Raw genomic sequence first — 27,773 nt, 5'->3', positions numbered from 1 at the left:
ATTCTCTTCAACACTTGTAGCTTCTTTACCAAAATAAAACTTTTATGCAGACTCGTGCAAATAACAATAACCAAAATAACCACGTTTTCATCCAATTTTTGCATTGTTCTGTTATCGACAAAGTAGAAATGCATAAAAATGTTTTGTGAATTTGGTTGTCTCCTGCTCTATTCCAAATGGTGTGTGTGTGATGACGTCATTCTTCAAAACAACTTTGTCGCATGAGTTTTGGTTAAGCGCAAAAGAAATTTGCTCTTGAGGCGTTTCCATAGAGAATTTTGTGTATGTCCCGAATCACGTAGGCCTACCTTTAAGGTACAAGATGTACCAACATGCGTAAAATGGAGAGAGTATTGAAGCCATTTTAATTTTACATAATTACAATCTTAAAAACAGAAGACGACGTCAAAATTGAGAACCAAAAGAATTCAGGCATGCTTCTTTCTCTTTTACATGTGTAAATAAACACTGTTTAGCATAAAATGCCCGAGACAAACATGCATTAGTCTATACGCAACAGCCAGCGTTATTGCAGAGATGTAGGAATTTACATTCAAACTCAAAATCATATAAACGTGGAATGTGCTAAATGTGCCGCAACATAAAACGCCAAATCTTGTAGTATGCGGTATGTATTCTGCCGTCTTGCTCTCTCTTTTTCTGTTGCTTGACTAGTGTTTATGATGGGAAACATCTGCATTTGGAGTGTGTTTAAACTCCCCTTGGATCAGGGCCGGGTTCTGTTTTCACCGTGGGTTTTGGTTTGCACTGAATGACAAGCCTGTTCACTGCAGACACTGTCTGGACGGCGACTTGGCTACATTTCTCCAGTCGCTGCATTCTTCTAATATGAGAAGCTGTTATTACCTCTCTGCCTGAGTGATTCAAAGCCATTGAGGTTTATTGGACAGAAATTGCCCCTTCGGCAATAGAACGTTTAGACACTGGAAAAAAAATTGTTGCCCAGGAGAATGTAAATATAATCATAGAGCGAATGTCATGAGCGATCACAGTTGTGTAAGGACAGGAAAATGCTAAAAGGTCACTTCCTGAATGATTGGAAGTTATAATACTTGAACAACAAGTTGAGGGGCACTTTTGGTGTTAGTGGAAATTTGCCCTACGGTTTGCACATCAAATAAAGATTCACTTTGGTTTGTTCCTAGAAGGTAATTTTATTGCTCAGAAATAGGGCTGAAATGATTAGACAATGTAGACAATAGAAAATTTTCATCCAAAATCTTCGTTGTTGAATAGTCGTTTACATTTACATTTATGCATTTGGCAGACGCTTTTATCCAAAGCGACTTACAGTGCACTTATTACAGGGACAATCCCCCCCGGAGCAACCTGGAGTTAAGTGCCTTGCTCAAGGACACAATGGTAGTGGCCGTGGGGATCGATTCAGCAACCTTCTGATTAACAGTTTAGTGCTTTAGCCCACTACGCCACTAAACCTTCCAAACAGCTTCAGGTGATGTAGATGGCAAATTATGAGGGAATTATACAAAAATACCAAATAAATGAACTGACATTTCTCTGCACGGTCAGTGCCTCTTCTGTGAGTAGCGCAAATGTCCCGATCTGAGGGGGAGATTGAAACTGCACCCAGCTGATGCACACTCTGTCGCGGGGACGCTAGTCTCTCGAGAGCACACTTGCTGCAGCTAGACTATAACATGATGGCTCGTGTCTTATTGAATCATAATATACATGTGACGGAATGAAGCTAGGAAGCAAGTTGCAAGTTGACAATTAGTTTATTGACAGTCAAATTGAGAAGATAGGGGAAAAGTCCGGGGTGATGGTCTAGTGGCGCAGAGTCTCCAATGGTCAGATGATCGTGGTGAGAAGAGTGAAGAGAAGTGTTGAACAGACACGGCGAATCCGGGTAACAGCAAACAGGACACGAAACAGGGATCACGAGAGAACTGGACTGGAACTCTGAAGAGCGAACAACACCGGACATCACAAACAACGATCTGACAAGGAGATGAGAGAGTGGTGAGAATTTAAAGGGAATGGGAATGAGTAACAGCTGGTGCGAGGAGTGATTGCGGCAGAGCGCTAATCATGGTACAAACAACACGCCCACACATTCACGCACCCACACAACACACACTAAGAACAAGGCACGAGACAAGGAAGAGACATAGGATTAAATACCGTGACAGTACCCCTCCCCTAGGAACGCCTCCTGGCGTTCCCAGGCTCCCTACCTGCCGATTGTAGTCATCGATAAGGGAGTGATCCAGAATGTCTCTGGCGGTACCCAACCTCTCTCCTCCGGACCGTAACCTTCCCAGTCCACCAGGTACTGAAATCCAGCGTCCCCTCCGTCTTGAGTCCAGAATCACGGTTGACCGAATAAGTAGGTTCCCGTCTACGAGTCGCGCGGGGGGAACGGAACCGGCAGGTTATCTGCGGGAATAAAAGGCGGGTTTTATTTTGGATACATGAAATCACGGGTGAATTCTCCTGTGCAGCTGGAGGAAGGTTGAGGCGGACTGCCACCGGACTAACGATCTTGGTGACAGCGAGCGGGCCAATAAATTTAGGTGCAAGTTTATTAGATCACGGAGCGTAGAGGAATGTTCTTAGTAGAAAGCCACACTTTTTGACCAACGGCGTATCACGGGAGGCCTAGACCGGTGGCGATCAGCTTTGGCCTTGGTGCGTGACCCCACTTGGAGTAGAGTCTCCGGGCCCTAGTCCAAGTCGCGGTGACACCTCTGGACCAAGGCGTGGCGGAGGGACCGCGACTCGGATTCCAGACTAGGAAAAATAGGTGGCTGGTAACCTACACTACACTCAAGCGGAGATAGGCCCGTGGATGATACTGGTAGCGTGTTGTGGGCGTACTCAACAAAAGACAGTTGCTGACTCCATGAGGAAGGATTCTTGGATACCAAACATCGTAGCGTTCTCTCCAGATCCTGGTTGGCTCAGCTCAGATTGACCATTGCTCTGGGGATGAAACCCTGAGGACAGACTAACAGTCAGCTCCCAGTAATTTACAAAATTCTCGCCAAAATTTGGACACAAATTGGGGTCCTCTGTCAGAGACCACATCTGTCGGGAGGCCATGTAGCGAAAGAGCGTGGTCAATGACAATCACCGCTGTCTCCTTGGCAGAGGGTAATTTGGGCAAGGGAATGAAGTGGGCGCTTCGAGAACCGGTCCACCACGGTTAAAACTACCGTGTGTCCCTGTGAGGGTGGGAGGCGGTGATAAAATCTAGAGCGATATGGGACCAGGGTCTCGATGGCACCGGCAGCGGTTGAAGTAACCCGTCTGGGAGTCGATTGGAACTCTTACCAGTGGCGCAGACTGAGCAAGCCAAAACAAAACTGTGAACGTCCACGAACCATCAAAGGCCACCAGAATCGTTGCTTGACTAAAAACTTAGTTCGATTAACTCCTGGATGACAAGCCACATTAGAACAATGTCCCCACTGAATAGCGCTGGACCGTAACCCCTCCGGCACAAACAAGCGGTTCGGTGGGCACCGAGCCGAGCGTTACCCCTTCTAAGGCCGTCTTGACCTTCGATTCGATCTCCCATGTGAGTGTAGAGATGAATAGAGTCTCTGGTAAAATGCACTTTCGGGAGTAGGCGAGCGTTGGAGTGATCAAAAATACGTGATAAAGAATCGGGTTTGATGTTCTTGGAACCCGGGCGATGCGAGAGTAAAATCAAAGCGACCGAAAAAAAGAGCCCACCGAGCCTGCCTGGAGTTTAATCTTTTAGCTGTGCGAATATATTCCAAATTCTTGTGATCGGTCCAGGCGATAAAAGGTACCCCGAACCCTCCAACCAGTGAGCCATTCTTCCAAAGCTAACTTGACTGCCAACAACTCTCTGTTACCAATGTCATAATTACGTTCGGCCGAGGACAAGCGATGAGAAAAAAGCAGCGCAAGGGTGTATCTTGTCGTCTGAAGGAGAACGCTGGGATAGCACTGCGCCTACCCCCACCTCTGATGCATCGACCTCCACCACGAACTGGCGTGATGGATCAGGGGTTATCAGGATGGGGGCTGAAACAAAGCAACCTTTCAGTTTGGCAAACGCAGCCTCAGCTGCGTCTGACCACCTGAGCGTTGTTCTGGGGAGGTCAGGGCGGTCAGAGGTGTGGCTAGTTGACTGAAATTGCGAATGAAGCGCCCGGTAGAAATTGGCGAACCCCAGGAATCTCAGTAGGGCCTTACGAGACTCTGGACTTGGCCAATCTACCACAGCCTTGATCTTCTCAGGATCCATCGCATTCCCTCAACCGACACGATGTACCCTAAGAAAGGAACAGACTGTGCATGAAAAGCGCATTTCTCGCCTTGACAAAAAGCCCATTCTCTAGCAATCTCTGAAGCACTAGCCGGACGTGCTGCACATGTTCCTGGAGAGAAGAAGAAAAAATCAATATGTCATCCAGGTAAACATATATGAACTGATCAACCATGTCTCGCAGCACGTCATTGACGAGTGCCTGGAAGACCGCTGGGGAGTTGGACAAGTCGAACGGCATGACCAAGTATTCAAAGTGCCCCTGGGGGTGTTAAAAGCGGTTTTCCATTCATCCCCTCCCTGATCGCGGACCAAATGATAAGCATTACGTAAATCCAATTTCGTGAAGATAGATGCTCCTGCAACCTCTCAAAAGCTGAAGACATCAACGGTAGAGGATAAGTATTCTTTACCGTGATGTTGTTCAGCCCCGGTAATCAATGCAAGGTCGCAGAGATCCATCCTTCTTCCCCACAAAAAGAATCCGCCCCGCTGGAGAAGAGGAAGGGCGGATGAATCCATTAGCTAGAGAATCAGAAATATATTTCTCCATAGCCTCCCTCTCCGGAATCGAGAGTGAATATAACTTGCCCTTAGGCGGAGATGTACCTGGCAATAACTCTATGGCACAGTCATAGGGACGATGTGGAGGGAGAGAAGCGCCGAGACTTACTGAACACCTCCTTCAGGTCCAGGTACTCCATGGGCACGTTAGATAAATCCACCGCCTCTTCCTGAAAAACAGGGACAAAAACAGACGAACAGGCAGAAACAAGACAAGACTTATGACATTGAGTGCTCCACGCTGACACAGACTTAGACTGCCAGTCCACTTTAGGGTTGTGATGGGTGAGCCAGGGATGACCAAGGACGATGGGGGCAAGAGGAGTGTCCAGTATGTAGAAGGAGATGGTCTCGGTGTGATTGCCTGACGTGACGAGAGTGATGTCTTCAGTGGCTAGGGAAATGGTGGGAAGTTTCTGGCCATTGAGGGCGTGAACAGCGATCCGGTGAGTGAGAGACTTGAGGGGACTTGGTGGTTGAGTGCAAAAGTGTAGTCCATGAAATTTCCTTCGCCCCAGAATCCAGAAGTGCTCGACAGTCGTGGACGGTGATTAGACCATTGAAGACTTACCGGAAGGAGGGTAGATGTGGATGAGGTCTTCTGGCGGAGATCCCACCCGATAGTAGCCTCATACTTGCTATCGGGCGGATCCTTTTAAAGGACAGTTGTAGGCAAAATGTCCAGCACCACCACAGTACAAACACAGTCCCTGGGATCTCCGCCTTTCCTTCTCCTCCCGGAAAGCCGGGCTCGACCCACCTGCATGGGCTCGGGATCACAGACGGGGCTGAACGCGCCCCGCCTCCAGAACATTGACCGCCTAATCCTCTCAAGGGGCGGTTGGTTTGTACTCGCTGTTCCATTCTGGATAACCTTGCGTCCACTCTAAGCGCCAAGGCGATCAAATCGCTTAGCTTGGTGGGGAGATCCATGGCGTATATCTCCTTTTGGACGCGATCAGCCAGCCCATGCAGGAACATGTCCCACTGCGCCTCCTCGTTCCATTGGCTCTCCGCCGCTAGCGTCCGAACTCGATAGAAAAGTCTGATACAGATCTCTCCCCTGACGCAAGTCGGCCAGCACTCTGGCTGCCTCTCTACCGGAGACAGCACGGTCGAAAACTCGCTTCATCTCCGCGGAGAGTGCTTGAAAAGAGGTGCAGCATTCATCTTGATTCTCCCACACCGCCGTTCCCCAAAGGGCCGCTCTCCCAGAAAGTAGCGTCAGGACAAAAGCGACCTTGGTTCTTTCATCACAGAATGTTCTGGGTTGTAAAGAAAAATGCATTGAGCATCGTGTTAGAAAAGCTCGGCAAAAATTAGGTTCACCTGAATATAGCTCTGGAACCGGTAGGCGGGGCTCCGACTGGGAGGGGGGCGCTGGTGGTGGTTGAGGAATCAGCGGTGCGGGTGGCGCAGTGGGAGCTCGCAGAAGTTGAATTTGCTGGGTGAGTCCGGACACCTGCGCCACTAGAGCCTGGACAGCGCGAGCCGTGTCATTGAGATTCTTCTCCTGGTTCTCCATACGAAGTCTGCTGTTCCTCACGAATTCTTCTAGGCTGTCTGAATTGTTACTCGCTGCTTCCATCTTGTGGTCAGATCGTTCTGTGACGGAATGAAGCTAGGAAGCAAGTTGCAAGTTGACAATTAGTTTATTGACAGTCAAATTGAGAAGATAGGGGAAAAGTCCGGGGTGATGGTCTAGTGGCGCAGAGTCTCCAATGGTCAGATGATCGTGGTGAGAAGAGTGAAGAGAAGTGTTGAACAGACACGGCGAATCCGGGTAACAGCAAACAGGACACGAAACAGGGATCACGAGAGAACTGGACTGGAACTCTGAAGAGCGAACAACACCGGACATCACAAACAACGATCTGACAAGGAGATGAGAGAGTGGTGAGAATTTAAAGGGAATGGGAATGAGTAACAGCTGGTGCGAGGAGTGATTGCGGCAGAGCGCTAATCATGGTACAAACAACACGCCCACACATTCACGCACCCACACAACACACACTAAGAACAAGGCACGAGACAAGGAAGAGACATAGGATTAAATACCGTGACAATACATGCCACTGTGCATTTCTTATCGTGAAGAAATAGCGTACATTTTACTTGGTGAAATGGCTTAAATGTAAGTGTGTTCCTCACATAAAACCATTTAATGGCTTTAGAAAACTGAATATAGCGCACGAGTCATATGAACAATTTTATGGAGTTTGTTTTTATTTATTTTTTATTTTGGAGCTTGACTTCCCCAGTTCTGACATGATATGGAATAGAGTGGCCACTGTACATTTTCTTTAGCAGATATACTGCAGAAGAAAAAACTGTTATCAGAGAATGGTGAATATAATATTTAAAATACAAATATATTAAAATGTCTAAAGTTCTTTAAAAAAGATGCATTTACCCGAGTAGCAGCATATAAGATATTTAAACATCTTATATATTGCTTCTCAAGTAAATATATTAATTTTAAATGGAAAACAGGAGAATAAACTTGATAACAATATCTAAAAAACAAAATATATTAACTTTTTTTTTACAGTGAATTTCTTTACTGAATTTATCTTAATAAAAACAATTTTTTTGTATCAAAAGATTTTTGTATTTTTTAAAGTTGATTTTGTCCTCTTTATTGTTAGTAAGCACGTTAAATTCAATACCAAGTTGGGCCTCAAGCAGAATAATCAGAGCTAATGATTAATCTTTGCAATAATCGGCGAATAGTCGAATAATCGTTAGATTAATCGATTATCAAAATAATCGCTAGTTGTAGCCCTACTCAGAAAACATGATTGATGTCTCATTTAATATCAACTTTTTCTTAAAATAGAAATAAAAATTGACATCAAATAAAGATTTGTTGACAAAGAAATAGTATAGAGCTACTGTATAAAAATGTGGAGTATTCCTCAGATACAGTGAGGAAAATAAGTATTTGAACACCCTGCTATTTTGCAAGTTCTCCCATTTAGAAATCATGGAGAGGTCTGAAATTGTCATCGTAGGTTCATGTCCACTGTGAGAGACATAATCTAAAAAAAAAAAATCCAGAAATCACAATGTATGATTTTTGAACTATTTATTTGTATGATACAGCTGCAAATAAGTATTTGAACACCTGAGAAAATCAATGTTAATATTTGGTACAGTAGCCTTTGTTTGCAATTACAGAGGTCAAACGTTTCCTGTAGTTTTTCACCAGGTTTGCACACACTGCAGGAGGGATTTTGGCCCACTCCTCCACACAGATCTTCTCTAGATCAGTCAGGTTTCTGGGCTGTCGCTGAGAAACACGGAGTTTGAGCTCCCTCCAAAGATTCTCTATTGGGTTTAGGTCTGGAGACTGGCTAGGCCACGCCAGAACCTTGATATGCTTCTTACAGAGCCACTCCTTGGTTATGCTGGCTGTGTGCTTCGGGTCATTGTCATGTTGGAAGACCCAGCCTCGACCCATCTTCAATGCTCTAACTGAGGGAAGGAGGTTGTTCCCCAAAATCTCGCAATACATGGCCCCGGTCATCCTCTCCTTAATACAGTGCAGTCGCCCTGTCCCATGTGCAGAAAAACACCCCCAAAGCATGATGCTACCACCCCCATGCTTCACAGTAGGGATGGTGTTCTTGGGATGGTACTCATCATTCTTCTTCCTCCAAACACGGTTAGTGGAATTATGACCAAAAAGTTCTATTTTGGTCTCATCTGACCACATGACTTTCTCCCATGACTCCTCTGGATCATCCAAATGGTCATTGGCAAACTTAAGACGGGCCTTGACATGTGCTGGTTTAAGCAGGGGAACCTTCCGTGCCATGCATGATTTCAAACCATGACGTCTTAGTGTATTACCAACAGTAACCTTGGAAACGGTGGTCCCAGCTCTTTTCAGGTCATTGACCAGCTCCTCCCGTGTAGTTCTGGGCTGATTTCTCACCTTTCTTAGGATCATTGAGACCCCACGAGGTGAGATCTTGCATGGAGCCCCAGTCCGAGGGAGATTGACAGTCATGTTTAGCTTCTTCCATTTTCTAATGATTGCTCCAACTGTGGACCTTTTTTCACCAAGCTGCTTGACAATTTCCCCATAGCCCTTTCCAGCCTTGTGGAGGTGTACAATTTTGTCTCTAGTGTCTTTGGACAGCTCTTTGGTCTTGGCCATGTTAGTAGTTGGATTCTTACTGATTGTATGGGGTGGACAGGTGTCTTTATGCAGCTAACGACCTCAAACAGGTGCATCTAATTTAGGATAATAAATGGAGTGGAGGTGGACATTTTAAAGGCAGACTAACAGGTCTTTGACGGTCAGAATTCTAGCTGATAGACAGGTGTTCAAATACTTATTTGCAGCTGTATCATACAAATAAATAGTTAAAAAATCATACATTGTGATTTCTGGATTTTTTTTTTTAGATTATGTCTCTCACAGTGGACATGCACCTACGATGACAATTTCAGACCCCTCCATGATTTCTAAGTGGGAGAACTTGCAAAATAGCAGGGTGTTCAAATACTTATTTTCCTCACTGTAAATTGGTTTTGGAAGAATTTAAAGAGAAATGTTTGTTCACATTGAGATCTCTGACTTTTGATTGCAGACTTTATTATCACTTCTGATCTGATCACAGTTTGAGACATTGTTGATATCTTTATTTTTTTTTTTCAAACGTGAGGAGAAACGTGAGATGTTTTCTTAGGAGAAAAGTTCGGGGAGACTTCCGGAAAAGTCTCCTTTTGACCTCAATTTTATCTCGTTGTCTAGGAGAAACATGAGATAATGGTGATCTCATTTGGGATTTTTCTTCTGGTTTGGCAAATATATGTAAACGCCCACATTCGTGCACATGCACGCTGTCGTCCAAGAATTGCTTGGATTTTCCTCTCTCTTTTCATCTTTCTTGGCTCTGTTGTTTTGCTTTTCACATATGTCTTTGTTTTGGTACTCAAATATAGCATTAAATGAATGGTTTCTGTAACTGGCAGTTTTCTGTAATTATGGACTGCCGTAGTCTCAGCTGAAGAGTCCACAGCAAGGAAACAAATTACTGTCACCAAAAGGGCCTGTTGACACTAGATTATCAGTTTTTGTAAAGGCTATCATGAAGCTGCACATTTCCAGAGGAAATTAACGCATTAATAAAGACCAAATTTACTCGTTTTCCCAACTCTCTCACGCTGGAAGACCAGCGTTTTCTTAATTTTCTGCTCACCGACTGTGAAAAGCCCATCCATATTTTCATTAGAGGAACAGTTTGACTCCTCCCCCACCATCGGTGCGATGCACGAGGGTAAACAGCATTATCTGGGATCTCAGCGGGATGTGGAATGCTTGTGTAATCCTGTCATTTCATTTATGGATACCTCCAGGGTTATTCTGGGATGCTGTGGTTCTATCTGCCTGCCTGTCAGCTTGTGCCTGTGAGGAGATTGAATTCCATCGTTGCACGCACACACACACACACACACACACACACACACACTGTGATCACCTACTGCAAATCGCTAACTGAGAATGATGCTCTTGTTGCAGGACAAATTCTGTCTTTTCCCAGTGAGTTCCTCTTATTTGTCACCTGCCTGGATTGTTGACCTTGTGTGTAAGCGGCTTTCTAATTCCCTGGGCTTTTTGCCGACGCTCTTGCTCGGCGTAGCCTTCCACGCCGGGGCTTTGCCACCTCCACGCCTGAAATCTTTGTAATAACTTTCTCTATCGGTGCACTGATCTTCCGCAAGAGCTGAATCTGGTCCTTGCTGTAATAGAGTGCTGGCGAGCGTAGCGGTAATAAATGCTACACGATTTACTGAGATAAATACGAAGAATTGACTCTCTCCCAGGAGCGAATATGAGACTCTAAGTCATAAGTAGGATGTGTGTCCTCAGTGCAAGAATTTATTATCTGTGTGTGTGAATCCTTAAAGGGATAGTTCTTGAACTAAAAATGTAAGTTCTGTCATTACTTCCTCATTATTTACTCACTTATTTCCAAACCAATAAGACTTTTTTTAGCATACAAAAGGAGATGTCAGGCAGTATGTTAGCCTCAGTGACCATTCACTTGATTGCATCTATTTTTGTATGGAATGACATGAGGGTGAGTTAATGATTACAGAATTTTTGTTTTTGGGGAACTATCCCTTCAAAAAAAGTCTCAAGTGAGTTGGTTTTTGTCTGTGTATCCCTACTGGAAGATTATCAAGCGTGTGCCATCGGCAGAAGACTTTGAAACACAGCGAAACTCGTTTCAGGCAGAGAAAATTACTTTTTAAGTGGGGTATTTATAAGATGCTATTTTATTCTTTTGATTATAATAAAGCTTCCAGTGTGTGGAGATGAATGGCAACTAGATGCGAAGACGGGCTCCGTGTCTTCAAACCAGAAATAACAATGGGTTTTTAAGATTGGTTTTATTGGAGTGGCAATGAGAGTTTTCAAAAGATCGACTTAATAAAGATAACTGTCTTTTTTAGAGCTTTTGTGGCAACTATGTGCCAGAGCAGTGGTAAACAGGAGCGAAAGTAAACTTATGGACCCCCAGAGAGCTGCACAGTGGAAACCACAGCTTAAAAAATGACTGTGTAATAGAGTTGTTTATGTAATGCTATTGTATTCATTTGATTATAATATAGCTTCCATTGTGTGTAGGTGAACTGCTTGAAAATAAACAACTTAAACCAGTCTAAGATGGTTTGCTAAATTTAGCTAGTCTTCCAGCCTGGTTAGGCTAGTCTGTTGGATGGTTTTAGAGGTTGACATCAAAACCAGTTGACGACCAGCTTGGTCAAGTTGAGAGACCAGCAAGACCAGCTTAAACCTTCCTAGACCAACTGGCTAAAACCAGATTAGCCAGGCTGATGCAGTTATAGGGTTGAAAATGTGTCTTAATTAAGACACCGCTGCAAAATTGTCATTATCTCTGGATTTACTATTTATAGGTATGTGTCTGAATAAAATGAAAATTTTCCCATATTCCAAATAAAAATGTTGTAATTTAGAGCATTTATTTGCAGAAAATGACAACTGGTCAAAATTCAAGTTCATATACATTTTTAAACAACACAATACTAATGTTTTAACTTGTGAAAAGTTCAGAAGTCAATATTTGGTGGAATAACCCTAATTTTCAATCACAGCTTTCATGCATCTTGGCATGCGCTCTACCCGTCTTTCACATTGCAGTTGGGTGACTTTATGCCACTCCTTGCGCAAAAATTCAAGCAGTTTGGCTTTGTTTGATGGCTTGTGGCCATCCATCTACCGCTTTATCACATTCCAGTGGTTTTCAATGGGGGGTTCAGGTCTGGACATTGGGCTGGCCATGACAGGGTCTTAATCTGGTGGCATGGAGCATTGTCCTGCTGGAAAAAACAATCCTCAGAGTTGGGGAACATTGTCAGAGCAGTAAGAAGCAAGTTTTCTTCAAGGATCGCCTAGTAAGTGACTTGATTCATGCATCCTTCACAAAGACTAATCTGCTGTGTCCAGCCTTGCTGAAGCACCCCAAGTTCATCACCGATCCTCAACCAAATTTTAGTGGGTGTGAGATACTGTGGCTTGAAGGCCTCTCTAGGTCTCCGTCTAACAATTAGACAACCAGGTGGAGGATCCGTGATAATCTGGGGATGCTTCAGCAAGGCTGGAATCATGCAGATGCATCTATACATGTGAACAAGATGGTGGTTAACAGATGCAGGAACAGTCTTGAAAAGGCTCTTATATGGACCATAGAAGGCCAGTAAACAGATGCAGTAATAGGGTTGAAAATTATCTTACAGTGTATATATACCTCTGGGGGTGGTAAACAGATGCAGTAATGGGTTGAAAAGGCTCTTAGGTACCCCTGGAGAGCGTTAAACAGATGCAGTAACAGGGTTGAAAAGGCTGTTATGTACCCCCTGGAGGGCAGTAAACAGATGCAGTAACAGGGTTGAAAAGGCTCTTATGTACCTCCCTGGAGGGCAGTAAACAGATGCAGTAACAGGGTTGAAAAGGCTTTTATGTACCCCTGGAGGGCGGTAAACGGATGCAGTAACAGGGTTGAAAAGGCTCTTATGTACCTCCTGGAGGGCGGTAAACAGATGCAGTAACAGGGTTGAAAAGGCTCTCATGTACCTCCTGGAGGGCGGTAAACAGATGCAGTAACAGGGTTGAAAAGGCTCATATGTACCCCTGGAGGGCGGTAAACAGATGCAGTAACAGGGTTGAAAAGGCTCTTATGTACCCCTGGAGGGGCGGTAAACAGATGCAGTAACAGGGTTGAAAAGGGACCTTTTACGGACCACCAGAGGGCCGCACAGTGGAAACCACTGCTTTTCAGTCCAGACCTCATCCATAAAATTACTTCTATGTGTCTGAATTCTCTGAAAGACTTCATCACTCAGCTCTCAAAGGGAAATACACTCTACCTCTTATCCTGTGTCTCTCACCGCGTCCTGTCTGAAATGGATATGGCACTGTGAAATAATACCAGCAGCTCGCAGAGGTCACTGAGAGAGAGAGAGCTGTTGATTGAAGTATTTTGTCTCCTCTGGTGTCACTGCTGTGAAGGTGAACTCCTGCATCTGTTTGTTAAATTCAGTCTAGTGTGTGGCTGCAATCTGACTGTTCTTTGTGAGCAGGGAACCATGGGTGGATCTTGCTTTGAGAATTCCAAATGCAGAATCTATAGTAGGATTTGTTATCTCGCAGCCTGTATAAGAACCCCAGAGACACTCTTTCTTTCTGGGAAGGGGAAGATCAGACTAGTGGATCAGAGTTGTCTCTGGAGCATTGCTCTCGGACTTGAACTGTCCACGAAAACGAGAGGGAAGCCGTTTTTTAGGAGCTCTGAAGAAAGGGGAAGCACAGGCGAGGATGTTTCTTAGAGCCACACTTTTGATTATCAACAAAAAAGACTGGTCCACTTTTCTGCTTATTATAAGAAATGTGTACAAATTTTTTCACAAGCATAACTCTGAATCAAAGTGGATTATACAGGGTGTGCTCAAGGGTATCTTGTTTACTTGCTAAGTACTTGCTAAATTCTTCAAACAAAATCTTTTTTTAATTTCTTTCAGAGATTCAATGCCTTGAATCTTGCAAAAATTGGCAAACCTTTTGATAAAATTAGCTAACAAGGCAAAGGGCTCAGGTTTGATTACCAAGGAACACACATTCTAATAAAATGTAAAGCTTGAATTCACTGTAAATTACTTTGGATTAAGCGGCCGCTAAGTTAATAAATGTAAATTTAGTTTTTCCTTAGAATCATTCATTGTAGCTTTCTGGGAACTCAAACACCACTTTTGTTTCCTGGATGACTGAGAAAAAACAGCTGCTGACCAGCTGTGCTAGCCTGATCGGTTTTGATAAGCTAGATCATCTTAAACCAACTAAAACCAGCAAACCAGCATGGTTAATATTAGGGAATACAGGCTCCCCACATGCTGAGTAGAAACAGATGTTTCATATTCTGTGTCTGGCTTATGGTCAGTTGGTCAGTCCTCTGTCCAGCTGGACATTGGCTCAACTTGACGGCAGAAACGAGAGCAGATTAGCCCCTCGTGGCTGAAGTCAACTGCGATGTTTGTTTCTATCAGCAAGCAGCTAAAAACCGCTCTCTAATCTGACACTCTTGACACATTTGTCCTGATAAGGACTTGCGACTCACAGCCACGCTGACCCCAGAGTCAGGCATGTTTTAACTTGCATTTTAATTTGTTTTCTTAGTGTCGGAGAGATGGTGGAATATGGACATTGTAAACTACGTTTGACATTTTCTGAAGGATGTCGAGCTTGGCCATGCCAAAGTCAACGTCATGATGGTAGTGTGTTTTGGGAAGTTGCTAGGGGATTGCTAGATGTTACTATGGTGTTCTGGTTGGTTGCTAGTAGTGGTCGACCAATATATTGCAGAGGCCGATAAAATAATGATCTCTAAAAGTGCTTCAAAACTCTGTTTCAGTACAGGGCATGTGTGTTTCTGTGTGTGTCTGTGTGTGTGTGTCTGTCTGTCTGTCTGTGTCTGTCTGTCTGTCTGTGTGTGTGTGTCTGTCTGTCTGTCTGTGTCTGTCTGTCTGTCTGTGTGTGTGTGTGTGTGTGTGTCTGTCTGTCTGTGTCTGTCTGTCTGTCTGTCCTGTCTGTCTGTGTGTGTGTGTGTGTGTGTGTGTGTGTGTGTGTGTCTGTATGTGTCTGTCTGTGTGCATGTGCGTGTGTCTGTTTGCGTGCGTGTGTGTCTGTTTGCGTGTCTGTGTGCGTGTCTGTCTGTGTGTCAGTCTGTGTGTGTGCCTGTGTGTGCGTGCGTGTGTCTGTGTGCGTGCCTGTGTGTGCGTGCGTGTGTGTGTCTGTGTGCGTGTCTGTGTGCGTGCCTGTGTGTCTGTGTGTGCGTGTGTCTGTTCGCGTGCGTGTGTGTCTGTGTGTGCGTGTCTATGTGTGTGTGTGTGTGTGTGTGTCTGTGTGTGTGTGTCAGTGTGTGTGTGTGCGTGCGTGTCTGTGTGTGTTTGTGTGTGCGTGCATGTGTTTGCGTGTGCGTGCGTGTGTGTGTTTGTGTGTGCGTGCGTGTGTGTGTGTGCGTGCGTGTGTGTTTGGATGTTGTCCTGCAATCAATGTGTGTGTGTGTGTGTGTTTGTGTGTGCGTGCATGTGCGTGTGTGTTTGGATGTTGTCCTGCAATCAAAGCAGAAATGGAGAGACTGTTGTGTGTCGCTTTGATGTTCCCGTAGAGCTGGGCTGTACCCTCTCAGAGCCAGAGAACAACTTACCCATTAACAGAGGCACAAACCGGGCAGCCTTCATATCTCCCCCTTTCTCTCTGAATCTGTCTTTCTATCTCTCTTTCCTTGCATGCTCGCAGCCGTGTAATTGCATTTTTTCGGGGCAGATGCTGGAATGTGGCAAGATGTAAAAATCTGTCCTCCCTTCTTGATGGCTGCTCTTTCATATTTGAACATTGGAGAAGAGATTCAATTAATTGGCACAGTCTGATGGTGATGTCACAGATCGCTGGGCAGTCTGGGTCTAAATGATAGAGGCGGCTGCCACCACTATGCAAAACCTCCAAAAATGACAGAAGCTGTGTGATGTCATCACAGGGCTTGAAGGGACATTCGGAGTAGCAAAGCGAGAACTGGACAGATTGGCAAATTACATTTCAAATATTTGTATATTATAAAATGAGGACTGGGCAGTGTTAATGGTAATGCAGAGCAGAATGTGTCCCAAATAAGACGAGGCAGAACTTGTTTTCAAGGGGTTTAAAGTGAGCAGAGTTTCATTAACATCACAGTTAAAGGCATTCATATACAATTCCAGTTATATTTTACAGTGGCATTGAATGTGGCTTATCCAATCATAATTTAGAGTTGTGACTTGAGTTTTATAATAATTGTTTTCATGTTTTGATTCTTTGGTATATTATGAATTTATTATGAATTATTAACTCCGTATGGTTTCTCTCCATTGAGTTCCAAAGTATTTAATTAGATGAATTACTCAAATAGGGCTTACCCCATGGTCACTCAATATATAAACTATTATTTACAACAAAAATAACTCTTGTGATTTATTCCGTTTCTGGGATTTAAAATGACTAGTACTTAGATTTAAACATTTGGTCAGGCATTAGTTGCGTCTCTTCTAATACTTTGGGGTTTGGCTGGGTTTTTTAATTTGTTCTAAATAGTTTTAGGTTCCTGGTTTAAGCTCTAGCTGGCTCATATTTAACGATACATTTGCTGAAATCAGTCTCTGTCATTAATCCTGTGCAAGAGATTCATTTTATAGCAATGAAGCAATTAGAGCGATCTGCAGTTCATCAATTATTACAAGAGCAAGTAAATAGACGAAAAGACAAATATTTGATATCAATCAACAGTAAATCAGTGTGGAAGTGATTAATGGAAGTGGCCGTGTATGTGTGTGACCTGATGGGCTGGTGTATTCTTGGCTCACTCAAACTGTTGTGTCCGTCCCCTCATCCATCCTCCTTTATCACCCGCCAGACTGTGTCACCTCCAGACGAGGCTGTGCTCATCCGCGGCTCTCTTCGACACTTCACTGCTTACTGCGCCTCACCTCCTACACACACACTTAGCCTGAACCTGCATACGGGTGTGTGTGTGTGTGTGTGTGTGTGTGTGTGTGTGTATGTACTGGAGTGTTAATTAGACTTGGAGCTGAGACTGAGAGACATAGAAATGTTATCTATTTTCTGTCTCTCTCCATCTCTTAGAGGTGTGGGAAAATTGATATTTCAAAGAATCAGGATATTTTATATAAAAATACTGTATCAATATTCTAACACCATATATTTCAGAGTATTGTGATATTTTACCTCAATGCTGTATTGGTATTCAAATATCAAGCATGTATAAAGTACTGTGCAAACGTTTTAGGCACTTGTGAAAAATGTTGCATAGTGAGGATGTCTTCAAAAGTAATGAATTTATCACTTAATGTCTAAAAGCTAAATCAATATTCGGTGTGACCTTTAAAACAGCCCCAAATCTCCTGGTTACACCTGGACTCCCAGGATGTCCCAAGCTTCTTGGAGAATTCATCACAGTTCTTCTATTTCGGCTGTCTCAATTGCTTCTGTCTCTTTATGTAATCTCAGACTGACACGATGTTCAGTGGGGGTCTCTGTGTCGCACGATACTGTAGCGATATTCATACAACAATAGTCGCACGATACTGTAGCGATATTCATACAACAATAGTCACACGATACTGTTGCGATATTCTTACAACAATAGTCGCACGATACTGTAGCGATATTCATACAACAATAGTCGCACGATACTGTAGCGATATTCATACAACAATAGTCGCACGATACTGTAGCGATATTCATACAACAATAGTCGCACGATACTGTAGCGATATTCATACAACAATAGTCGCACGATACTGTAGCGATATTCTTACAACAATAGTCGCACGATACTGTAGCGATATTCATACAACAATAGTCGCACGATACTGTAGCGATATTCTTACAACAATAGTCGCACGATACTGTAGCGATATTCTTACAACAATAGTCGCACGATACTGTAGCGATATTCATACAACAATAGTCGCACGATACTGTAGCGATATTCATACAACAATAGTCGCACGATACTGTAGCGATATTCTTACAACAATAGTCGCACGATACTGTAGCGATATTCATACAACAATAGTCGCACGATACTGTAGCGATATTCTTACAACAATAATCGCACGATACTGTAGCGATATTCATACAACAATAGTCGCACGATACTGTAGCGATATTCATACAACAATAGTCGCACGATACTGTAGCGATATTCATACAACAATAATCGCACGATACTGTTGCGATATTCTTACAACAATAATCGCACGATACTGTAGCGATATTCATACAACAATAGTCGCACGATACTGTAGCGATATTCATGCAACAGTAGTCGCACGATACTGTAGCGATGTTCATGCAACAGTAGTCGCACGATACTGTAGCGATATTCATACAACAGTAGTCGCACGATACTGTAGCGATATTCTTACAACAATAATTGCACGATACTGTAGCGATATTCTTACAACAATAATTGCACGATACTGTAGCGATATTCATACAACAGTAGTCGCACGATACTGTAGCGATATTCTTACAACAATAATTGCACGATACTGTAGCAATATTCATACAACAATAATCGCACGATACTGTAGCGATATTCATACAACAATAGTCGCACGATACTGTAGCGATATTCTTACAACAATAATCGCACGATACTGTAGCGATATTCATACAACAATAATCGCACGATACTGTAGCGATATTCATACAACAATAGTCGCACGATACTGTAGCGATATTCTTACAACAATAATCGCAATATTTACCTGATGATGCTGTATTGTTTTTTTAACACCAAGACTCTATAATTCAAAGTGTTGCATTATTTTACCTCACAATACTGTATATATTTTCTATCTCCAAGAATCACAATATTTTACCTCAAAAAACTATATCAATATTCAATATTATAATAAATAATTAAGTGTTGCAATATTTTACTCATACTGTATCAATATTCTAATACCAAGAATCACATTATTTGACCTTACATTGCTGTGTTGATTTGAACACTAAGGGCTCTATTTCCGTGAGTGAACAAAGCGCAGCACTACACGTACGAATGTGTGCAACATCTTAGCGCAAATGTAGTGTTTGCTACTGTGGGTGTAAGCATGCAAACTGAGGGTGTATTGAATGTTGATGAAGTGCCGCAAAGAGCAATTTGCTATTTTCCTGAGAAAAATGTCATTGCGCCAAGATGTTTCCATAACACCTCTTAACTCAGCGCAAATTCCAAATTCAGTTCCTGCGTTTGCAGTTTGGAGATTCTGCCAGCAATTGGTAATAAAGTTCATGTCCAAATTCTGAAAGTACAGAACATCAAATAATGTCCCTGACCAACGTCATATTCTAACACCAAGAATCTGCATAATTCAAAGTAAGAAAAAATTGTTGGCAGTATACATGGTATGCGAAGTATTAATTAGTAAGTCATTTTAAACATAGCTGTTATCTTCTTCCTGTCTCTCCCTCTCTATCTTTCTCTATCTATCTCTCTCGCTCATGGTCTCTTGAGAAGGGGGGCATATTTTGCCAGGGTTCTGGAGGGTATCATAGCCAGCTGTCTCATCTGTGGTTCGCTGCCAACCACTGATCTGCCCATTCGTGCAGCGTATTCATTTTAACTTGGTTATTTATCTATTTGCATTCAAGCTCATGGATGTTCATGAAGTGGGCATTTGTCCTCTCTCTCTCTCTGCCCGCTATGGTTTGTTTGGGGTATGGGACGCTGGGTAGTGAAGGCCACGCCTGTTGGCAGACCGTTGTCGTCTGTCGCTCTTCTCCAGGGTCAATGTCAGTCACAGGCGAATGGAAAGAACTCTGGTTCGCTGTCTGTGCCTGTTGCGTCCAGAGATTTAAACATGGCTCAAATTCAGCACACACACTCATAGTATCCCGAGACATGGCAAAGCAGCTGAATTATATGCATATAGTCATGCAATTTAATTACAAATTCAGCAAATTTGGCTCCTTTTGCTTGCAGTTTTTTCAATGAAACCGTATAATTTCCTAGCAGTTTGTAATAAGATAATTGTATGAATTCGGTTTTTACATCTGAAGAAAATGTGAGTCATGCCTTCCTGTTCTCATTCTAGAGAGCATTTCATTGGACTAAAAATCTGTGTAGCGCAGGTTACGTCATCAAGATTTTTGGTGTTTTTTTCCTGGAAGAGAAAGGCTGTACATTTTAAATTGTATCTGTTTAAAATTGAATTTTGTCAACGTTTTAAAAAGCTCTAGCATATAGATGACCTCAAAGACAGGGTTGGGTTGTAGTGAACTAAAAGTATTGATGCTACTAAATTAACTACATTTTTTCAGTAGTGTGGCAGTAGCTCAGGTATTTTTGAGCTTCATTTTCCAAAGAGAGGTGCTGTCGTGTTACAAAATGCTACATTTGTCACATTCTATTGCAAACGCAGCAACGGAGCCAAGCAAGTAATCAAACACTCATCTAAATTGTCCTCTCTCATACATAATGCTGGAAAATGTAAATCATTAAATTAATAGTTCACCCAAAAATGAAAATTCTCATCATTTCCTCACCCTCATTCCATCCCAGATGTGTCTGACTTTCTTTCTTCTACAGAACACAATCAAAGATTTTTAGAAGAATATCTCCGCTCTGCAGGTCAATACAATGCAAGTGAATGGTGACCAACATTTTGAAACTTCAAAAATCGCATAAATGCAGAATAAAAGTTATCCATAAGACTCCAGTGATTAAATCCATGTCTTCTGAAGCGATGTGATAGGTGTGGGTGAGAAAAAGATCAATATTTATTACGATTTTTAGAAGAATATCTCAGCTCTGTAGGTCAATACAATGCAAGTGAATGGTGACCAACATTTGGAAACTTCAAAAATCGCATAAATGCAGAATAAATGTTATCCACAAGACTCCAAGGGTTAAGTCCATATCTTCTGAAGTGTTGTGATGGGTGTAGGTGAAAAACGGATCAATATTTAAATGCTTTTTTCAATAAATCTCCACCTTTGTCCAGCCCACCCAGTAGGTGGCGATATGCTCGATGAATCCTAATTGCCAAAAAGCAAAAGTAAAAGAATGTAAAGGTGAAATTGTATGTGGAGATTTATGATAAGAAAAGACTTAACTATTGATCTGTATCCCACCCACCCACATCACGATCATATCACTATGGAAGACATGAAATTTGACCACTGGGGTCTCATTGACATTGAGAAGTTCTGCTCACCATTTACTTGCATTGTATTGACCTACAGAGCAGAGATGTGCTTCTATAAATCTTCATTTGTGTTCAGCAGAAGAAAGAAAGTCAAACACATGACTGGAATGGCATGAGGGTGAGTAAATAACGAGAGAATCTTCATTTTTGGATGAACTATCACTTTAATGCCTAAGTGAATCAGTTCTTTTGGACAGATCATTTAAATGAACTGGTTAAAATAAACGATTCTCTTATATTTAGATTTACATTTTGGCGAGTTGGTTCTTCGGGGTCAAACCCCAAACCCTGATAATGAGCAACAGTAATAGCTATGCTCTCTCTTTCTTTCTCTCCTGCACTCTTGCTGAACTCTTGTCCTCAGTTAGACCCAGTCTCAGAACGAGTGCGTTTCCAGTTATAGCCAGACGTTTGTTGGCAGGAAGTAGATGCTGGAGTGTGTCGACTGGCTCTGGACTACAGCCTGCCTAGTAGAAGAATTGACCCCTTACACTCAATAACATTACAAGAGATGCCAGCAGTCAACACATCTGGGGAATTGTATTCCTTTCGTGTAGAAATGATCAGTGATTTTGTCTGCAGGGGGCTCAGATGTGTTTAATGTAAGAGATCATATCCTAACCGAGGGGCTGGAATGCAAGCAGGCTTGTTGAAGCGCTACAGAACGTTCCACTTGGGATTTGTTTCTTTGCGCACATATAAACAAACTTTAGAGGCAGCATGTGTGCAGTTTGTCTGGTGTAACTGTGTGAGAAAACATGAACCATCTGTCATATTTCCGTCTTGACATACGGCTAAACAGTTAATCCACAAATATATATAGATAGCATGTGGCGTATTTAGACTTGACGCTTATCGCCACCAATTACAGACTGTTGAATTGCGATGATTAACTCAATTAATACATTTGAAAACGTCTCTGGTTATGTATGTAACCTCAGTTTCCTGAGATGAAGGGAATGAGACATTGCTATGGGGAAAGGTACTTTCCTCCAGGACCTGGTTGAAACCCTTGAACAATAACACCAATCTTTCTGATCGGCAATGGCGTTTGAGCCCTGCCCCTTCAGGTTCGAACTTGGCCTATATAAACATGCGCTCAATCACCATTACTTCAGATATTTCTGACTGAGGGACAGAGGGTATAACTCTTACCTCATTTTTCTGAAGTAGTAGTGCGGCCACTGCTTTTATCCAAAGCGACTGACAGTGCATTTATTACAGGGACAATCCCCCCGGAACAACCTGGAGTTAAGTGTCTTGCTCAAGGACACAATGGTGGTGGCTGTGGGGATCGAACCAGCGACCTTCTGATTAACAGTTATGTGCTTTAGCCCACTACGCCTCCACACACACACACACACACACACACACACACACACACACACACACACACACACACACACACACACACACACACACACACACACACACACACACACACACAAACACACACGTTGTGTTTCCATGTTTTATGGGGACTTTCCATAGACATAATGGTTTTTATACTGTACAAACTTTATATTCTATCCCCTAAACCTAACCCTACCCCTAAACCTAACCCTCACAGAAAACTTTCTGCATTTTTACATTTTCAAAAAACATAATTTAGTATGATTTATAAGCTGTTTTCCTCATGGGGACTGACAAAATGGCCCCACAAGGTCAAAAATTTCGGTTTTTACTATCCTTATGGGGACATTTGGTCCCCACAAAGTGATAAATACACGCACACACACACACACACACACACACACACACACACACACACACACACACACACACACACACACACACACACATACATGCATATATACACACATACATATATATATATATAATTGAATTGGGAAATCTGTATTAATACCCAGCCCTAATGCTCAAATGTTACATAAGTTTTAACAGAATAATAAATGTAAATGCTTTATATAATAATAAGCTTCACAACATGAAATTATCTTTTGTTGCAATCAACATTATGCCACAAATGCTGCAGACTGAGCTTAAAGGTGCATTCATTGGTGTCATTGATGCAGCATTATTCAAACACATTTTTCAGTGTCCGTTGACCTTGTACACATTCTCTTTTCACATGATTCATTTGATCAATGACTGAAAAAGTCAAATAAACAGGACGGTTTCGGAGATTATGGGAGTAGTATTAAGCGGCTGGTCATGTGATTCACTTTTATAAGGTTTCTAATATGACAGGAGTCTTCATCTCATGTGAGTGGTCATGAGTTTATACATGTTCTTTTAAAAATACTATTAATTTCTTTAGGAGTAAATTACTGAGTGCACCTTTTACCTTGTATTGAATGCTGAAAATTCCTTTAACTGTTTATAGAATGACCTTTAGGTCCTCATGTAATCAAAATTCACCAAATTTAGATTCTTAATTTGCATTTTTGGTCCTATTATGAACGATTCATTGGCACATTTTTCATGGAATATCATGTTTCATTAGAAATACGGAGGTAAATTTGGCTGCGAATGACATTTCGAGTTGAATTTAAATTGTATAATGCATTATATTTTTTTACTGTTAATCGCAGATTTAGAAAGTGTTGAAATGTGACTGTAAATATACTCCCTCTTCCTGTCAAAATGCATTTATTTACTTCTTAGGAAACAAAACAATATGTAACAATATAAAGATTTACATTTTCCAAAACAAATCCTTCCACAGTATAAAGATAGAAATGCTCTAAAATAGCTCCAATGCAAGTAACATCGTCTGTAAAACCAACCAAGCAAACATGTACATACATGTGAATTACATGCTGTAATTGTGACGTACATGTTTGGAAATTGTATTTCAGCCTATTTTTCAATTTTTAAATCTGGCATTTCTGGTCTCTCAAGATCAAAATGAACAAAAAAGCACTATAAAGTCTTTAAAGAAAAACGTATGGCCTTTAGACAGTTTTCATGTGGTTCCAGGTGACAGTTTTTTTTTATTTTTTTTTAAGGATTTTGTCAGACTGTTGTGTGTCTTTATGGCAGAACTTAAAACTGACAGCCTTTTCTTCACAAAACATCAACCAAAAAGATGCGTTACCCTGTCACTCTGTCACTTTCTCTCTGTCACCCATTATATAATTTCGTCACTCTGTTTCTTTCTCTCCATCCTTGTGTCTCGTATAAAATGGCTTTCTCTTTGGAGACTTCTGCGTGTCTGGTTTAACTCCAGACGGAGACAAGGCTGTGATTTGTGTCCTCTGAGCCGCTGGAGATTTGGATTTGTGTGCAGACGTGAAAAAAAAAATAAAGAAAATGGCTTTTGTTTTGGTTTTTTCACCAAATTAAATTTTCTTGACTTTTCCCTCCTCTCTGACACACAAATGAATTCCAGCAAGTTGTCTCCTTACATTAGGGCATAAGCGGACCTGTCCAGGGCTAAGCAAACCAATCTCATCTTGTTGCCATGGGAGCGCTTTAACCGTGCTGTTGGAATCTAACACTTGGCCCGCCACCACATCTAATACGCTTCAACTTCCTGTACCTTATGATTGTGAAAGTCCCTCATATTGATGTCAAATTTCACTGTGTCCCAGCAAGGTTATTAATGTTTTCAATTCTTACATTTTTGGTTATTTACATTTACATTTATGCATTTGACAGACGCTTTTATCCAAAGCGACTTACAGAGCACTTATTACAGGGACAATCCCCCCAGAGCAACCTGGAGTTAAGTGACTTGCTCAAGGACACAATGGTGGTGGCCATTCGAACCAGTGACCATCTGATTAACAGCCCTGTGTTTTAGCCACTACGCCACCACCACTCGACATTATTGTAGGTTATTGTAGCATTATTTTCCAATGTACTTTTCATTTTAGTTTTACAATAGTTAGTTTCAGCTGATTTTGGATTGGCAGTTTAGTTTAGCTTTTATTTTATCGTATTATTATTATTTTTAGTCATTTTAGTTATTGAATCCATAGAGGAAGACCTTTGATGAAAGAAGCTTTATCTTTGCAAAATGTACCAGGAAAGATAAGAATGACAGACTTTATAGAGACTGCTTTGAGAGATATTTCATGCATGAATCTGTTATTTTGTTTTACTCCCTTATCGAACAGTCTCTCAAAATCTCAGATATATCTCACATGATTATAGTGTCATAAAAACGTTTCTTTGTTTTCTGTTGGCCTTTCCCTAACTGTCTGTCTATTGATTGATCAATCGATTGTTCGCTCATTCTACTTTTCCGTTGTATCTATCAATCTGTCGTTCCTCATATCATTCTATTTATCATCTGTCTGTTGTTCGTTCTGTCTATCGATTGTTCCTTTGATCTGCCGACCGTTCTATCGCTTGTTCCTTTGATCTGCCAGACTGTTCTATCGCTTGTTCCTTTGATCTGCAGGCTGTTCTATCGCTTGTTCCTTTGATCTGCAGACTGTTCTATCGATTGTTCCTTTGATCTGCAGACTGTTCTATATATTGTTCCTTTGATCTGCAGACTGTTCTATCGATTGTTCCTTTGATCTTCCAACTGTTCTATCGATTGTTCCTTTGATCTGCAGACTGTTCTATCGATTGTTCCTTTGATCTGCAGACTGTTCTATCGATTGTTCCTTTGATCTGCAGACTGTTCTATCGATTGTTCCTTTGATCTGCCAACTGTTCTATCGATTGTTCCTTTGATCTGCAGACTGTTCTGTATATTGTTCTTTGATCTGCAGACTGTTCTATAGATTGTTCCTTTGATCTTCCAACTGTTCTATCGATTGTTCCTTTGATCTGCAGACTGTTCTATATATTGTTCCTTTGATCTGCAGACTGTTCTATATATTGTTCCTTTGATCTGCAGACTGTTCTATCGATTGTTCCTTTGATCTGCAGACTGTTCTATCGATTGTTCCTTTGATCTGCCAACCGTTCTATCGATTGTTTCTTTGATCTGCAGACTGTTCTATAATTTTTTTCCTTTGATCTGCTGACTGTTCTATCGATTGTTCCTTTGATCTGCCGACTGTTCTATCGATTGTGCCATTGTTAATTTGATCTGTCGACCGTTCTATCGATTGTTCATTTGTTCTGCTGACCGTTCTATCAATTGTTCATTTGATCTGGCATTTGTTCTATCCTTTGTTCCTTTGATCTGCCGACCGCTCTATCGATTGTTCCTTTGATCTGCCGACCATTCTGTTGATTGTTCCTTTGATCCTATGATTCAATAAGTTGCGAGCCATCACATTATAATCTAGCTGCATTAAGCATGTGAGCTCGAGAACTGAGCCTCAGCCGGATGCAGTTTCAATCTTTCCCCCTCAGATGGGGACATTTGAGCAACTCATAAAAGAGGAGCTGACCGCACAGAGAAATGCCAGTTTTTGAGTTTGTAGTTATTTACATGACCTGCTTCCATATTATTTGAACATTAATAAAGCTATAACGCATTCAATATAACTGTGTAATATATAAATATATCTATTGTTCATTTGTTTGTTCTATCTTTTGATCATTTTATGTATATTTCATTCATTCTATCTTTCAAATCTATTATTGTTTTTTCATTCTATCAATCGTTGTTCAATCTATGATCTTATTTGTCCGTCTATCCATCTTTATGTCTGTCCTATCATTCTATTGTTCAATCTTTTTATCTCTTTGTCTGTCTCTCTGTCTATCAATCACTTCATCTGTTTATCATTCTATCTCTATCTGTCCATCTATTGTTCAATCTAATATAATTGTGTAACAATTCAGATTTTTCCTTTTTTTTATTGACAGGTATAGTGAGAGAGGAGACACTAAACTATAGTGAGAAGAGGGGAAACAGCACCTGGAAAGCCATACTCAAACTCGCCATCACATCACGCAACATGTTGGAGCACGTACATGACCCGCCAGCCCACATCTCCAACAATTGAGTTTTAAATTAATGAGCCAAGTTGCTACAAACCATTAAAACACAGTAAACGGCCACAGGTACAGTTGACTAATGAACTATATAATTTTTTATTGTTATTATTAATTATTGTTTTTAAATTAATTATTTATTAAGCATTGGCGTCTTTTATCATGTTGCTGTTACCACTGTGTTATAAAAACAATAAGCCACTCCAGGCTGTGTGTTACAGAAATTTTACCACAGTAAAAGTAATAGTTAGCCAAAAATTGGATTTTTGTTATTTAAACACATATAACTCCTTTCTGTGGAACACAGGAGGAGGATTGTTGAAGAATGACTACAATCAATGGCCACTAAGCACTATTGTTTTGATACTTTTACGGTACTTTTGCACCTTTTTTGAAGCTTGAAAGCTCCAGTCCACATTCAATGTAAGTGGATGGCAAAAAACAACTACATACATAGTACATTCTTCAAAATATCTCCTTTTGTGATTCATGGAGGAAAGTCATATGGGTTTGAAGTAACATAAGGGTGTGTAAATGATGATAGAATTACAATTTCCAGGTGAACTATCCCTTTAGGCTTTGCATTATGCCTAACAACCATTGTAAAATCACTCTAACGCACAACCTCAAGTGACTTATCGCTATATTCGAAACTGTTCATCGCCATCTGGCCCCTGCAAATCCATTTTATCCAGTGCTAAATATTGGAGATGGCCATTGTCAGGAAGCATTCCCTGCCCCTCTTAAT

The 27,773-nt window shown here is 41.7% G+C and overlaps 1 protein-coding gene across 1 annotated transcript in view; it reads left to right on the top strand.

Annotated features, from left to right (window-relative positions):
- Positions 1–27,773, top strand: part of LOC127638078 (plexin-B2-like) — a 186,059-nt gene that overhangs the window by 59,127 nt on the left and 99,159 nt on the right. The window contains exon 2 of the mRNA XM_052119415.1: positions 26,897–27,094. The gene's annotated coding sequence lies outside the window, so the exon portion shown is untranslated. The remainder of the gene's footprint in view (positions 1–26,896; positions 27,095–27,773) is intronic.

Source organism: Xyrauchen texanus, chromosome 46 (assembly GCF_025860055.1).
Source record: "Xyrauchen texanus isolate HMW12.3.18 chromosome 46, RBS_HiC_50CHRs, whole genome shotgun sequence".
Classification (NCBI taxonomy): domain Eukaryota; kingdom Metazoa; phylum Chordata; class Actinopteri; order Cypriniformes; family Catostomidae; genus Xyrauchen; species Xyrauchen texanus.
The sequence above is the reverse complement of the archived record's forward strand: the minus strand, read 5'-3'. Positions and strand labels throughout refer to the sequence as shown.